Below are 17279 nucleotides of genomic sequence, written 5' to 3'. Positions count from 1 at the left end.
AGGAAGGATGTCTCCCTTAGATCTGAAGAGTCGCCCAATATTTTTTGGATTTGTAAATATACACAGGCGACAAAAAGAAAATCCGCACTTGTAATTTTTTCAAAAACTGAAAAATTTAAGCTTAATTGAATGTAACTGTTTAAACAACCTTAAACTCATTTGATTCGCCTTTTATTCCTCTATAATTTTACCTGTTCATATTTGACTTTTAATTGAAATATTCTAGTGTTGACGTCAATTTAAAAAATAACTTCAAATTGAGACAGCAATATATATATATATATATATATATATATATATATATATATATGTATATATGTATATGTATGCGTCGAAGAATGAGAACTATAGATGACTATTTTATATAATAGAAAGTTAAGTAAAATAATATATACAACAAATATATATATATATATATATATATATATATATATATAACTCACCATATCTGTGTGTCTGTCTCCATTTTTCAAAGTGTATCTCCTCTAGGAAGCAAGGTTGCAGAACGGCACGATGCAGATCAAATGATTACATTTTTGTTGACCGTTCTTTTGGGGTTTTTTGACCGGTAAAATAGCTAGCAAGAGGTCAAAAGTAAAAAATAAAAAATGGAACTTGGCATGCATAAGTGCAGTAAACGTGTTATTTGTATGCATGCGCCAATATATACATTTATATGCGTTAAAGTCAGTTCATTTTCAAATGCTTCTTATTCATCTGACGGTAGCACAAACGATAACGATTAAGACTGAAGTGCGAGTTGTTCTGGTTTCGATCCTAACCAATGGTGTCCAAGTCATTTTTTTTTTACTTTATAAATCAATACTATATATTGAGTACAGTATAATATACAATAATCGATAGAGATTGACTCTATAATAATAAATATGAAATCTACATAAATTAAAATATATTTAAAGCGTATTTTACGACCGAGCAACACCGGGTGGCCTGCTAGTGTATATATATATATATATATATATATATATATATATATATATATATATATATGTATATATATATATGTATATATATATATATATATATATATATATATATATATATATATATATATATATATATATATATATATATATATATATATATAAGCACCTATTGTTTAATAGACGCGTGAAATACGCTAGTTTAATATTTCTTATCAGAAAAGCACAGGTGGAAATTATTTTTTCACGCAGTTTCAAACAAGTATGTTAATCCCAAAAGATATTGGTCATCTTTCCACCGAAATTTATTATTGAATGCCCGGGAGGCACTGGCAGTCCGCCCGCCCGGTGTTAAAACAATACCAACATCTTCTCTTACGCTGGGCATATTTTCCAATGTCTTTCCCAATTTTACGAGCAACCAAGACAGATTTTTACATTAATTTATGGATCCGATGTGCAAACAGCCAACCGGATATAATTTTATCACATTCACATCGTAACAAAAAGAAAGTTCCCCCCAAAAAAATATGCTACATGTTTTCTGTGACTTGGTTTATCCGGTGTTCTTTTAGGAAGCAGCTATTGATTGTTTCCTGCTTCGTATCTGTTGAGTATTTTGGACCACTTTGAATAGCATATTTGCTTTTTGTCAAGCTTAATTTCTATTTCTGGAATTTTTTAGATGAGAATTGATAAGTTAAATCATTTGGATTATTTGGGTGATTTTTGTACAACATTTCGGTTGCTATAACCTCAGACCTTTGTTGGATAAATTAATAGCTAAACTTCATTATTTACGCAAAATACAACTGCGAATTACTTAAGACTTCTACCTGCTCATGATTGAGGGAATGAGATCCTGTTATTCTTATTGATTAAATAAAGAGTTCCGTTTGACATTATGTGCAGGTTTTTGAGTTTAATAGAAAGATTCCTGAGTTCGAGAAGATACAGCTCAAGAAGGAAGTAGGTTACATCGGCCGAAACGTTGTGCTAATAACAGCTGAGATGAGAACAGTAGTCCGCAGAATGCAAATAATACTAATCTATTTCTATTTCTATGGTAACGATATTACATCGGGGTATTCGAAAAAAAAATTAATGGTAAATATGAATTCAAATCTAGATCGTAACGAAATGTAGGCCAGGGGTGTTAATAAATATCGGAATGTGACTGACTGTTTTGATAATTTCAAGGTTGTGACAAAAATTAAAATATAAATATTTTATTGTTGAATTTTTATGTATCTCAGGAATGTGTTGCAAATAAATTTCTAAATTACATATCAGGGCGAAAGAATATCGAAAAACAAAACAAAAGCAGATCAGTACTTCCAATTAATTTGCTTTATTTAGTTCTTTCCCACTTCAAGAACTGTAACAACATGGTCGGAAAGTGGAATTGATAAGTCAACGCCGTAAAAAAAAAGTGTTTGGGCCGCCTCGTCGGCATTCTCCAGTAAGGGAGCCTCAGGCAATTAGCAATGAACTAACTCCTTCTCAAAGAGAGAAGGCAGAGCCTGGGAGAATGGACTTTCTAAACCTGCACAGAACCAACATTACACTGCAATCAATAGGGACCAGGTCATTACAGGAATGTTTTAATCTGTTGATTGGAGAGGGGGGCGAGTGTTTCTTAGAGTGGAGGCTAGGGAACTGAGTGCATAAACAGAATGTCGACCTTCTACTATAATAAATTGTAAGCTGTAAAAATATTTCTAGTAGGATTGGGACGATTAATCGGAATCGGAATCGGGAATCGAAGAAATCGGAATATTTGAGGGTATCAGAATCGTAGAATTTGTACCGAGTTTCTGATGCCAAAACGATTCTTTTAATCATCTTTTTTATTTCAATTTGTTTAAAGCGAAATCTTCCATTGCTGATAATAATGATAAAAAAATAAATATTTATTGATTTAAAACCACATGTGAAGCTAAAATCGATAGATCTTCTCCCACAAGTATATTTTTATGTTTAGGAAAACATTCGCACATTTAACATGTGTGTTTTCAACGATAATCAGAGAAAAATACAGCTACATAGTTAAATATTTAGAGATTTATAAAGAATCGGAACCGAAATCGGTAATTGTATCGGAATCTGGAATTTAGTACAGAATCAGTAGTTGTATCGGAATCGGGAAAAATATTGGAATCGTCCCATCACTAATTTCTAGTTTTGATGTTTTAGTTTTGTTGCAACGCTTTCGTGTTTTTTGATACCAGTAAAGAATGAGGCATAACGATGGCTAAGTGGTTAACGATACGAACTGTAAATCTGGGAGTACCTAGTTCGAATCCAGTCCGTTCCACAGAAGCATCCACATTTGACTTGGTGTCTAACTCTTTGGAGATGTGGTAAATCAAATAACGGGTTTCTATTTCGTTTGTTTTTCAGTTGAATTGAGAAACGTGACATTTCCTTAATAACATTAACAATTGTTTGGACCTTTTTCTCTACTTTTAATTTTAATTTTTAATTTATTATTTGATTTTAATTTTACCGTTCAAAATAAATTAAAAAGAAAAGAGACTGACGGTTACAACAAAGTTTTGTAAGATTTAAGTTTAACCAATTTAAAATCAAAAGGACATGTTGTATTAGCTCAATACTTTCTACGTTATATGCACTGTGGAAATGCCAAGTGGTGCTGTATCGATGATTATAAAAAGTCCATTCACGTTTTCTCTTCTATTGTTTCCTTCGAGAGATCACCTCATCTTTGACCTTGGTCTGACAGCTTCTTGATAAACATATTCGTGGACTCAATTTCATCACAAGTTCACGTCCGCGTACACAATTCTATACTAAAATTTTCATCGCTCTCTATACACTTTATTTTACTCAGATCATGTCATAGACATTCTCGTGGACTCAATTTCATAGTAAACGCCATGTACGCACAAATACACACACACACACACACCAATGAACAAACCATTTACAAACTTTATTTGCGCACATTCTCACGAACATAACTTCATAGAGAACCCCGTCGAATTTGCGAATATTTAATGATTCGTTTAAATTAATTGTTTCTTTGTTTCCATTAGCATACTTGTAAATGATACACACATAAATATGTATGCTACCCAACCGTGGTGTCGGCGCTGCTCAATTATGGACCAAAAATCCTACAGACATGTGGTCGATATTTTAGTTACCCAGTGATTAATTTGCCCTGCATATGGAAAACACTTGAAATTTATTATATAATTAAATGTATTACTCGGTTTTGCCCGAAATCCATTCTTTTTATGTTGTTTTCGATATGATGTTTAAAGTTTCGTATTATTTTACGTTATTGGTTAACTAACCAATAACGTAAACATAAAAAATCGAATATGTTACTGATTTGGTGTTTTAATATGAAGTTAATTTTTACTTTTGTTGTTTAAAACAAATATTTAATAAATGAATAACAAGCTATGAAGATTCACAAACGTCTGGGATATGTATTTGACGCTGTTATCTCTTTTTCATAAAAATATTACAGTGATTTACGAAAGAAATTTTTTAAAATAAATTTGTGAAGTTGTGCTTGTGTGTTTGCTACACAGGCCGTGATCGTTGTTGTCATCTGAATTAGTTTTTTTTGTTTGTTTTGTTTATTTACCCCAAACAAGGCACATTGCCACTTTGATGTAGGGGGCTACTATCAGGGGCATAAGCTACAGGGGTACTATGTGGGGAGTTGGGCAGCAAGATGCCGGTTTACGTTACACTTGAACTTCTGCATCCCAGTATAGTTAGGGAAGCAGGAACCCAGAAGGGAATTCCAAAGTCTAGCGGTTCTGGAGAAGGAACTACTGGATTAGAAGGCTGTGCTACACCTAGGGATCTCAACTATGAAGGGGTGGGATTTAGCTGCTTGTCGGGTTTGTCGGGGGTATTTACGTCGAGGGAGTACAAAGTTAAAGTACTTGTAGAACAGGCAGAGAGATGCTACATTACGTCGATAGGATGAAGGCTGAAGTTTAGCTGCACCAGTCCAAATATAACAACAATACTCCATACATGGGCGAATGGTGGCCTTATAGAGGTACAGGATACTTTCGGGCGTTAGTAGCTTTCTAGTATGGTAGAGAGAACCTACCTTCTTCGCAGCAGTCCTCACAATGCTCTCAATGTAATTTTTCCAATTCACGTTTACTGTGAACGTTAGGCCGAGGAGTTTAAAAGATGCACTTTCAGATAAATAGTATTTGGTCATTGTTACTGGTGGTAGAGATGGTTAATTATTGAAGGAAATAAGTTTTGTCTTGGCAGCATTGAATGTGACCATCCATTTTTGTCCCCATTATACTACAGATTGGAGGTCATCCTCTAGTGTTTCTGCCATTTCTTTAGATATATGTTCATTTGTTTTCCTGTCGTGTCTGTTATAGAGCGTGGTTTCATCAGCATATATACCCATCTCAGAGGCAATTTTGTCCCGGAGGTCATTTATGATAGACCCTTGAGGCACTCCCGCATTTATATCATATTGTTTAGATGTACGACCGCCGAGGACAACCTGGATTTTTCTCTTATCTAAGAAGAATTTAATTATGTTAAGTATTCCTCCAGTGATATCGTATGATCTGGTTATTACATTTCGACATCACTAACCTTTGTGTTGATTTTGTGTCTGTTAGCGTTGTAACATAATGATCTCCCTTCCCAACAAAACAATCATTTCAGTTTAAAGCAATTAACGATGCTATGGTTCGAGAAGTTTAAATGATACTCGGTTGCTCTACCAAACAACAAAATGCAAATCAGAACAGAATCCCTTCCATAAGAACAGCCCATCAACTTAAAGTCCTGACTCTATTCTGAAACCGACAGAACCAATTTTCCGACAAATAAAGCCTACACCATATTTGCCATCTGGACTCAAACGTTAAATTTCCTTTCTGCTTTTTTTGCTTCGAAAATATTTTTTTTTCATAGGCATCAACACTTATCAAGACCAAGAGGCCACTCGAGGATAAGGGTTAACGAGTGTACAGTAGAAATTGGACAATATAGTAATTGTAATAGTAATATAGGTGTCAAATGTTAGTCCTGTTTGATCTGAACAATGCCATAAGTTGAGAATCATCAACTGTTAGTCTATGAACATCAGAACTTACTGATCAGGACGCCCATTACTTGATATGGACATACATTTTCTGGGAGCTCAGGTGGCTTTTTTCTTACCATGTACCTTTGCTTTTAAGATGTAGTTACTTTTTTTAATTGGCAGCCAACTTTTGAGGTAGTCAAATCTTAAGCCAGATATTTTTTCGCGTCACAGGTTTGTCGTTTACGACATGCACACATCATCACTAAACATGCATCATAATGCATTTTTACAGACTAAAAGGTGTTTGTTTTTAGCATTTTATTGTGTAGGTTGATACATATCAAACTCATAAACATATTTTATATCCCGCTATCTCCACATTTCTCATATCAGCGTGTTACAAACATAATTAGAGATGGATTGTTATAGATAAATAAGACTTCTTCTACACAAAATTATTTTCCCCTCCAGTTCCGGAAATCAATATCCTCAATCGGAAGTGAGATACCTACTAGAGCGGTATAGTGATTCAATCATTTTTCCAGCAATTCTGGCAACAGATTTGGTTCCATTTCAGATCAAGAGTGAAGGTCAGTCCAAAAAGCTTGTCAAAACATGGAGCTTCCCCAAGACAAGAGCCATTCATTTCAATTAGAGCGTAATGGGGATCAAAGCGATTATGATGAAGAGAGAAGCTTGGTTTTCGGTGCATTAAAATTAACCAACCACCTTTTCCCCTATTGCACCATGTCCTCAAGATCAGAAGAGAGGGAATCAGAAAGATCTTGGTCATTGCTAGCCTGACATATTGCCATGGATCGTGGTGTCGTCTGCATAAATGTCTACGAATGATCTAAGAATGTTATTTGGGAGATCATTGATGAAGATCAGGAAGAGAGTTGGAGTCAGGATGGAACCTTCAGGGATGCCAGCGTTAATACTATGAGTTTCTTATTTCTGCTCATTAACGACTACACTTTTTGGTTTAACGGTCATTGTTTTATGAGAAACTATCGGGGGCGCCTGGCCTTGCCGGATTGTAAAATATGTTTAAATATATTTTAATTCATACAGATTTCGTATTTATTATTACAGAGACAATTCTCTAATAAATATTATATTGTACCTAATATATAGTAGTGATTTCAAAAGTTAAAAAAAAATGACTTGGATGCGATCAACTAGAATCGAAGCCAAAACATTTAGCGCTCTAGCTGTGCGTCTTTTACGGATGTAGGATTTAATATTAAGCGACTCAAAGAAATGAATTCAATTTAGGCATGCTCAGAAAGAACTAAAATATGTCGACAAGTTGAAATGAACAGTTTGCATGTCAACTTGCCGGTATATGTCTGTACGCGTTATTCATTCATCCAAACAACGACTTTACTCATTATAAACCATCCCTGGTGTATGATTACTAGTTCCCGTTTATTTCAGTGTTATATGACCAACAGGTACGCACACACATACATTTCCTGTTTTATTTATATAGATTGCTATTTCACGCAGTCTCGCTAATTTTATCGTTTTAAACGAACTGAGAATCTTTCGTTGGTTAAAAAAACATCATTATGAGAATTTTTTTCTTTCTTTGTTTCTGGAGTGGACGTAGCCCGAAGCTATTGATTTGACTGCTCTGCATTTCCACTTGATGGAAAAAAGAAGGAATGAAAAGAGTAGAAATCTGATATCTTATCTGAATTACGTTTGTCAAAAATGAATTTTATTTGTACAATAAATTTGTAAAAAAAAATCTGTGTGTTAATCTCATGTAGCTGTAACTGGGTTCCAATGACGGTTCAAATTTCAGAAGGAACTCCTCTTCAAACAACACCGAAATAAACACCGACAAATTTCCAACATCAAAAGCTTTCTCTCGGTTGTCCAAAATTTTACTCCACGTCTGCTTTTAATTTGCCGGTTTAAAAATTTTCTTCTCTACACATGCAAATTAGTCACCCACACATGCAAATTAGTCACCCACACATGCAAATTAGTTCTAGTTGTAAAAATCTACAATCATGAACACAAGTGCTTTTCTCTCTGGAAACCGATCGACCAACATACAAACATCTAATCCGATCTGAAGGTGGTAAGTTATTCATTTTCTTTTCTATAGTTAAAAAGACATTCAGATATTAAGATATTTTCGCACGTACGTTTTTCTCCCAGAGACATTTTTTTTTTTTAGTCAGATTCGGATTTACATATTGTTCGATTGCGTGGAATAATTAAGTCTCGAGAAAAATGGTCGATAAAAATGGTTGTACATGTTTACAATGATTTTATTTCTATCTTCGCTGCTGTTCTTGGAGAGTATCGATTGTTCTAAGCCGATATCTATTGAGCATTGCGGCCTCTATGAATATTGTCTCATGCCAGATTTGCTTTTTGTCAAAATTAATTAATTTCTATTCGTATTTCTCTTGTTTTCCAGTTGAGTTAGATATTTCCTGGTGAATCGTATGAAGAACATGGCATTTCATTAACAGCAATAACCAAATCACGTGGATCTCTTTCTATGCACGAAAGTGGCGGAGGATTATTGCTTCCAATACAGTCTGTAAAATATGAAAACCAAGTTCAAATTGATTGTGTTCATTTATCTATTAATAATGGAGATTTTGTAACTGTCTGTCTGAAGCTGAAATTATACTGTGCAATTGCAATTGATATATGGTTCATCTTCATCATTATAATCCTCCAATTAAATTCACAAATAGTGTAACCTGGATATAAGAGACTCGAATATAAGAAAAACGGATAGAAAATCTCTCTGGTCCCAAATTGGAGCCTGTGTTAATGTACAGGGTAATTCGAATACAAGAACCCCAGATATAAATGTAACCCGGATATAAGAGCGTTGTATGCCCGATTGATTCTCTTATATCCGGGTTATACTGTACATGTATATCTCAATTAAGAGAGGTGGCAACAATAGTGTTTGAGGATTCAGCAGAGTGGTGTCGTCTGGCCACATCTAACATCGGTTCTTTCCGAATGTCACCAATCTGGTATTAACCAGGCTCAAAGTTGCTTAACTTCGGTGACCTAATGAGAACTGGTGTGTTAATGTGATTAAACCACCGAAATATTGTGAGAATAAATGAGAACTGTAATCTTAATAATAATATAAATTATCTATTTTCATCTAAAAATATTCCTAACTCTAACAACTCACTTCTTTGCGTGGAATGCAAAAAAAAATGGTCGGTAAAAAGTAATATTGCTCTTAGTCTGAAATAGTATAAAAAGATAGTGTAGTATCTGTTCTGTTGTCATATCAGTAGAAAAATTATGTCGTTTTTTTAGGTTGGTAAGAATGTCAATGAAATAACTTCCAATGAACCATGGCATAACAGATGAACTACTAAGTAACGTTCAGTTCAAGTGACATTTTTCTGGAGGTTGAAGGTTAACTGCTTAGTGCGGGAGATGTTACGAATACAATTGCAAATTACTTAAGACTTTACCCAGTCATGGCTGACGGAATGAGAGACTCTGTAGAGATATAGAATAATGGCTGGTGAAAGAAGTTTTGTCAAGTAGTAGAGGGTGGGGCATCTTCTTTGCAACAGACTTGGCAGTATCTTCAATGCATTTGTTCCAATTAATGTTAATCTTCGGAATGTTAAGTATTCCATTTGAGTAATTCAAACCTCGCCATTTATCATTTCTATCTCCAAAACCCGTATTTCTTTTTCAAATAGAAAGAATAAAAAGTGAAGCCAACGAACATCGCTGGTAACATGAAACTGAATGCCAGCCAAATTGATAACAACGCCTCTTGAAAGCCCCCACCTCCTAAAAAAAAAAAAAGATAGGCTACACCCATATCGTTATTGACATAGCTTGATGCTAAATAATTATTATAGACAAACGCATGCGCGTCACGACTCTTTAATCATCTCGGCCCGCATCCTCGCGAAACTTTATTTTTTTACAAAAAATAAATAAAAAGTGGAATATATATATATATATATATATATATATATATATATATATATATATATATATATATATATATATATATATATGCTCTTAGGGCCTTATTTTCGAGTTGTCTACTTTCTGAGATATATGTTATTTAATAACAATTGTCAGAGGCACTTAAGACGACAAGTAAAGCTAGAGAAAAAGCATGAAAGCTGCAGATGCCAACTCTTGACATACCAATCGGAGAGTCACTGTGCATGCGCGGACCTACGAGGTGTGGAATTAAAGGCTTTGTGGTCAGAACACCAAAGCAGAGTAGACAGGGTCAAAGGCGGATTCTTAGAAAAACTGCACACCATCCTTCAATTTCAAACTAAGTTCTATTGTTAATATTTTGTAGAAGAGCTCTGCAACTAATAAAAAGTGAGTTTTACCAAACAAAATTCGTCAGTTATCCGCAGTATACGTACATGCCGTTGACATGTTTTTGCGAGTCTTGTCTGGACACGCATCGGTTTAGAGTTAGGAACACGGTCTCCACGTTAAGGTCGACGAAATAATCATTTCTCGACATACGAGTAGAGTCAACACTATTGAGGAACGCATCGCTGAATGATGAACATCTGCTTGAGTTTATATGGAGGCTAAAATATAAGGAAAACGATTTTTTTCTTATGTAAACACTTATTGATACGAACGGATTACATTATATTGTGCATACCGTTATTTGCCGTATATCCACAAAAAGAAAGGGTTCCTCACGAAATGCATACGTTTATGTGCCTTCGGCTAGAGATAGGAGGGTTTCTTTGAATGAAATTTTTTAAAGTTAGTCAGAATTTTCGACGATTTTGCAGTATAGTTAACAAGAATAAAGGAGTGAAAGAAAACATAACAAATATTCAACAAATAACTGTTACCAAAGACAATAAAAGTTATTTTTCTAATTACTTCTATAATTTTCACGTATGTTTACTGATTAGAAGATTTATCATCTATGCATTTGTGATTGTCACACTTACTTAGCTAAGCATGCGTAGTTTCTAATATGGCTACCAGTTTTGGGAGAGTTGATCGCGAATTCCAGACTTAAAGAATAGAAAACAAATTACGTAGATTAGTGGACCCGTAAACTTAAGTCCGAAGATAGTTATCAATTGGATTAGGTAAAGCTTTATTATTATTATTATTATTATTATTATTATTATTATTATTATTATTATTATTATTATTATCTTTTACGCGTGAAATTCATGATCAATTTCCCCAAAAGTGGCGGCCATGTTGATAACCATGCATGCTAATTGATAACAAATGCATAGATGACAAATTTTACAAAAATTATATCGGTAGGTAGAGAAGTAAACTTTTATTGTCTTTGGTAACAGTTGTTTTTTAACCCTTTTTTTCTTGTTAACTATACTGCACAATCGTCGAATTTACTTAAATTCCTGAAATTTCGAACTGATTTTTTTTTTATCTAAAGCTACCACCTACACACGCAAAAAAAAGAAAACAATTGACGAAAGCCGGGGAATTCAACGGCCGAAATCAGGGGCGTAGCATCAGATTTTGCCGCCCGTGGCGGTCGTAAAATTTGCCCCCCCCCCTTCTGCTGGCATATAATTGCCTGTCCCCCCACCCCTGCTGGAATATAATTACCTGTTTTGCCCCCCCTGCTAGCATATAATTACATGTTTTCCTCTCCCATCGCTGGCATATGATTACCTGTAGTGCCTTTCCCCCACCCGCTGGCATAGGATTACCTGTTTTGTCACCCACCCCCACTGCTGGCATATGACAACCTGTTAAAACCTTCAAAAATCCCAAAAGCCCTCAAAATATTTATTTTCATTGAACTAATGTTTACACAATTCCCCCTTTTTTATTTTAATTTAACAAATTCTTTTCAACAATTTGAATAAGAATAAGTATGTAAACATTAATCTTAAGGTAATTATGTAAACGTTAATATGAAACAAATGAAACCAATTTTTTCAAAACAAAAATGTATAATTCAAATTATAAAAAAATGTTAAATTAAATTAATTGGCTACACAAGCAAATATAATAATAAATTTAAATGAGAATATTTGGACTGTTTCGAGTAAGAGCGCTCACAGCTGGCAACGCTAATAGCTCGGGTGAGGAAAATGCGCAGCAAGATCACAATAATAGCGACAGAATCCCCAAGCTGGTATCTCTGTATGAAGTTCAAAGGTTCAAGAGGTTCATTGATTTTGTCTTTTCCTGAAACTTTCACAAAATACTGCAATTTCTTTCTTTCGGCAAAGAATTTATCTTTTTCTATATCTTCGTCATCTTCACCAAGCTGACAATCATAATTATAATCAAGCAGATTTTACGGTGTAAGAAAAACGTATTTATTTGCAAGATTGTGAACTTGTTGTAATCTGCAAGATATTTCTTCAGTCAACCTGTCTATGACAGACAGCATTTCCGTCTCAACTCAGTATCAACCCCTCAGTGGTGCATCAGTCAATCGTTCACCACCCATTCGTTTCTTTTTGCAAATACGATGTTCCATTTCAGAGAAGAGTTTTTTTACTCGTTTATTGCAATGTCCACTATCTTGTCTCTAAATGCCGCCTCTGACATGTACTGCTCGTAAAATAGAGACACATTTTTCTGATTTCCATACATCCAAAAGTTCCGATTTTTTACAACCTTTTCGGTATAAAATTTCAGATTTTTTCGTTAACTTTTATTTATTGTCTCTATTTTCTATTTTTACCCTGACATGTGCTGCTCGTAAAATAGGAACATATTTTACCGATTTCGATACTTCCAAAAGCTCCCAGTTTTTACAAACTTCTCGGTATAAAATTTCAAACATTTTGTTAGCTTTTATTTATTTTTATTTTTTATTTTCTATTTTCTACTTTTACGCTCACAAAATGCTGCCCCCTGGCATGTGCTGCTCGTAAAATAGAGACACATTTTTCCGATTCCAGTACCTCCAAAAGTCCCGATTAAAAAAAAACTTTTTGGTTAAAAAATCCGATTTTTTGTTAGCTTTTATCTATTTTTTCTATTTTCTATTTTCAACCTCTCAAAATGCGCACCCCCTGACGTGTGACGCTCATAAAATAGGGACACATTTTTCTGATTCCGGTGTCTCTAAAAATCCCGATGTTTTACAAACTTTTTCGGCATAAAATTTCAGATTTTTTGTTAGCTTTCATTTATTTTTATTTATTTATTTTTTGTACACTCTCAAAATGCCGTCCCTTGCACGTGCCGCCCGGGGCGGACCGCCCCGCCCTTATCTCGCTACGCCACTGGCCGAAACGTAATGATCATAACGACCAAGATAAGGGCAGCCGTTTGAAACATGTAAATGATATAGATAGACAAATGGAATGTTAAGTGTATGGAATAGTGGATAAACATTGACAGATTACTGAAAATAATAACAGACACATCTCCAAAGCCAACCGATATTTCGGTTGATTCAAACGATCTTAATCTTTATTATAGAAAGACTTTATAGAGAAAAATACAGCAAATAGTAACGTACAATCTAGAATGGGGTAGGGAAGAGAGTAGTAGTGAAATGAGGGGCAATGAAGGAGTAGGAGTAAGATAAAAGGATGTTTATGAAAGAGTGAGAAGTGATTAGATTGTTTGTATCACTCGGGAACGGGGGTTAGAGAGTTGAGTATGAAAGGAGGAGGCAGTGAGAGGAGGAGGTAGTGGGTAGAGTAGGCGACAAGAATAAAGGCACGTAATGGGAACAAAAACACGTGGAAGCAATTGATAAGTAGCTATATGCATGCATGGTACCCGTAGAGTAATTGTCCAATTGTGCTGAGAATTTAAAGACATGAAATCCATATTACAAATACAACCATATTGTAACCTCTCAGATCTGGCAACTGGCACAACAGCTGCATGTTCGTGTGGCATCTCTTCGGGGATCCCAGCCTTTCTATAATCGTTTTCAAAATTCTAACAGACACCATTGTTGTCAACTGTTGCTTCATAACCAACAGGTGTTCCACCTACATAAGTGTACACGGGACTTAAATCAGACATATTCAAGCAGACAGCAGAAGACTTACCTTTCTGGTATTTTTAAGATGAGGATTGGTTATTCGTATTATTTGGATTCTTCAGACTACTGTTCTCATCTTTTGTGTTATTTTCACAGCGTTTCGGTTATTGTAACCCCTGACCTTCTTTAGGTGAACTCATCGAACTCGGGAATGTTTCTGTCGAACTCTGGATTTTGAACAAAATTTCGGACGGAACTCTTCATTTATTCACGGGTGTAGCATTATCTTGTTCCGTCAGCCATGACTAGATAAAGGTCCCAAGTAATTCGCAATTACATTTTTCGGTCGCCCACACTGACAATTGAACTTTCAACCTTTAAGAGAATATCACTTTTACAATTGATTTTTCCAAATAATTTAACCACTACACCAGAAGACTTATTTTATTTTATTTTATTTTACTAATGAGTAACCGTTTATCAAAATCTGTGGGTCACTTAAGGATTAAGGGTTAAAGAGAGTGCCTGTCGAACGATGAACGGCGCTTATAAGGCCATATTAACAAAATCAGAAAACAATTGTTATTATTTGTCTGCTAAATCCGATGATTAGCATGTTAAAGGGCGTAATTCAATTTCCACTTCCGGTTTTTGTCGAGAAACAGTTATTCCCTTTCAATGTATTAACAGAGATTATGAATTGTTTGCATTAAAATCGTAATTTTAGTTTCCGTTTTATTCTTTCTCGAATAAACATGCAGTCCTTGGTCGTTCGCATTAAATTTAGCCTCTACTCTGTTTGCCTTTGTGTGCAACTCTCTTCTCTGTCGTACCCGTCGTCTCATCTGTTATCCAATAATTGCTTGCGTAAATTAACGTTACCTCTATCGTCGTTTTAGCTTTTGACCTAATTACAAACTACATTGCCCACCGGTATACATTCTTTGGTCCAAAATTTATTGACGTCACTGACAAAAGAATGTTCTGATTTGCAGTCTCTCTCCAAAATAATTATTTTCTTGAATTATGACTTTGATCATTATTCTTTTTGCATAGGCGACTTCGAGCAGAGATGTCTTAGTCTAAGTTTTTTTTTATCTGTTTCATCCCTTGTGTCGCACACATATTATTACACATAGAGGAGATGCTTATGTGTTAAAAAGTGATTAGTTACACACCGAGAGAAACTATTTGATATTTGTATAGTTAGTGTCGATTAAGTGACAGTGATCGGTCGCATCATTTTGTCTCCATACAGATCTCGATCTGTGACATTGTTAATGAAAGTGAATAAACTGGATCCATTACGTATTGCTCTTTGGTATTTCTATATTAATTAATATTCTATTATTCAGGTATTGTTTTGTTGAAAACATTTAATCAAGAACATGTGTTTTACATTGCTATATTACTTGTCCCCAACTGTTTTTTTTCTCTTTTTGTGTAGGAGAACATTATTTTAGACCCCCTTGGGGTTGCATTGTTCCATTTTAATTATTAATCATAGTAACTGAATATTATTAAACCTTTATAAATACAGTAGTCACAAGAAACTGTAGTGGATTTCTATTTCTTTCAGGTGTTAATATGCGAATAGGCATAGAAATTACGACGAACGGTAATTTATTTCACAACTCACAGAGGTAAGTGCAATTGATGTTTTCTCGATCCGGTGTGTCTTCACTCCTGGCTATCGAGTGCATCATTTCTCGACAATATATAGAATTAATAGTGATAGTATTCTAGTATGACTAAGCTCTATTAATGTGTTGAGCACTGTTAATGTGAATACTGATAATATATATATATATATATATATATATATATATATATATATATATATATATATATATATATATATATATATATATATATAACACATAATATTACGTAGTGATAAATAGAGGGATTTTTTTTAGAAAAGCGTTTCCATCTTAATTAACTGCAATGTTTGCAAAAAGTACAAACGCTTAAAGATTCGTATCTTCTCCGTTTAATATCCGTCACTATTGAAAATTTTGTTATCGCACTATTTCTAACCTTAGTACAAACCCCTAATCGTAGCTAATCCTAATCCTAGCTTAGCCTAACTCTAGCAACCTCAAATGAGGATGTAATACTTAGGAGGATGGAGCAATAGAACAGATACCACACTATCTCCTAAAAGGTGGAGGTAGTTGCTGGGAAAATTGTATCATGTTAAACGAACATACAATCAACCCTCAAAAGAAGAGATAATGGTTAGGAAGATAGTATAATGGCAACGGAACAGATACAGTGTTATCCCCTTCAAAAGGTGGAGATAATACCTGGGAGGATAATATCAAGACAAACAAACATATATCACAATGACCCACCTCTCAGTAGAGTGGATTAATGAAGAACGAACATATACTAAGGCGAAGATATCATGCGGGTGATAAAATGGAAAACACCCAAACTTTCATTCAAAAAATCTATACTCATCCACAAAATTCAAATAAAAGTATCTATGGAAATGCTTCGTAAGAAAGAATATGTCGCCCTTCAGCGGAAACTGATCTCCAACATTCACCCCAATAAAGGATTACAGTATGCCATTAACGTCAGAGTCGTGAATTAATGTCAGAGACGTGAATTAACTGCCGTTTGATCATTAAAATTAAGAAAATTTACTTCAAAGAGAGTAATACCAAAAAACAACCAAAAAAAAAAACGCTTTCGGTAAGAATCGCGCGATTAATTTTTCTTTCTTTTTTGTGTGTGAAATAAAAATGGCTGCCAGATTGGGTGTAAGAAGACTGTTCTCTTTTGCGTGCGTGCGTGCGTGCGTGCGTACGTACGTACGTGTGTGTGTGTGTGTGTGTGTGTGTGTGTGTGTGTGTGTGTGTGTGTGTGTGTGAAAAAAGCGAATGAGTGAATGAAACAAGCTGTAAAATAGTTGTGTTGCCTCGATCTGACAACGCAACAATATGGCATGATCTCCCAGGAATGAACTAGAAAAGATCACAAGTTCTTTCAGCCACAAGAATGTTTCGCAGTGTAATCCATTATTTCTCGCACGCATCAAAATAAAAGAAAAAAATAATAATACGGAATAAAATTCCAGGTGACTTGCGTCAGAGTTGATTATCGATCGTTTCATCGAAGCTGAAAGAGAATCAGGTCTCTCAGCGATTGTAAATTAACTCATCTTGTAGATACACGTATAACGAGTTGGAGATATTCGCATTCGTCGTTCTATAGCACGATCGTGTGTCTGCTGCGATAGCTTTATACAAAAATGGTTAGATCTCGTTAATATCACCCAATCCCTTTCACATGCATATATATATATATATAT

The sequence above is a fragment of the Euprymna scolopes genome, chromosome 18, assembly GCF_053919585.1.
Source record: "Euprymna scolopes isolate OS-2025 chromosome 18, ASM5391958v1, whole genome shotgun sequence".
Lineage (NCBI taxonomy): Eukaryota > Metazoa > Mollusca > Cephalopoda > Sepiida > Sepiolidae > Euprymna > Euprymna scolopes.
The sequence above is the reverse complement of the archived record's forward strand: the minus strand, read 5'-3'. Positions refer to the sequence as shown.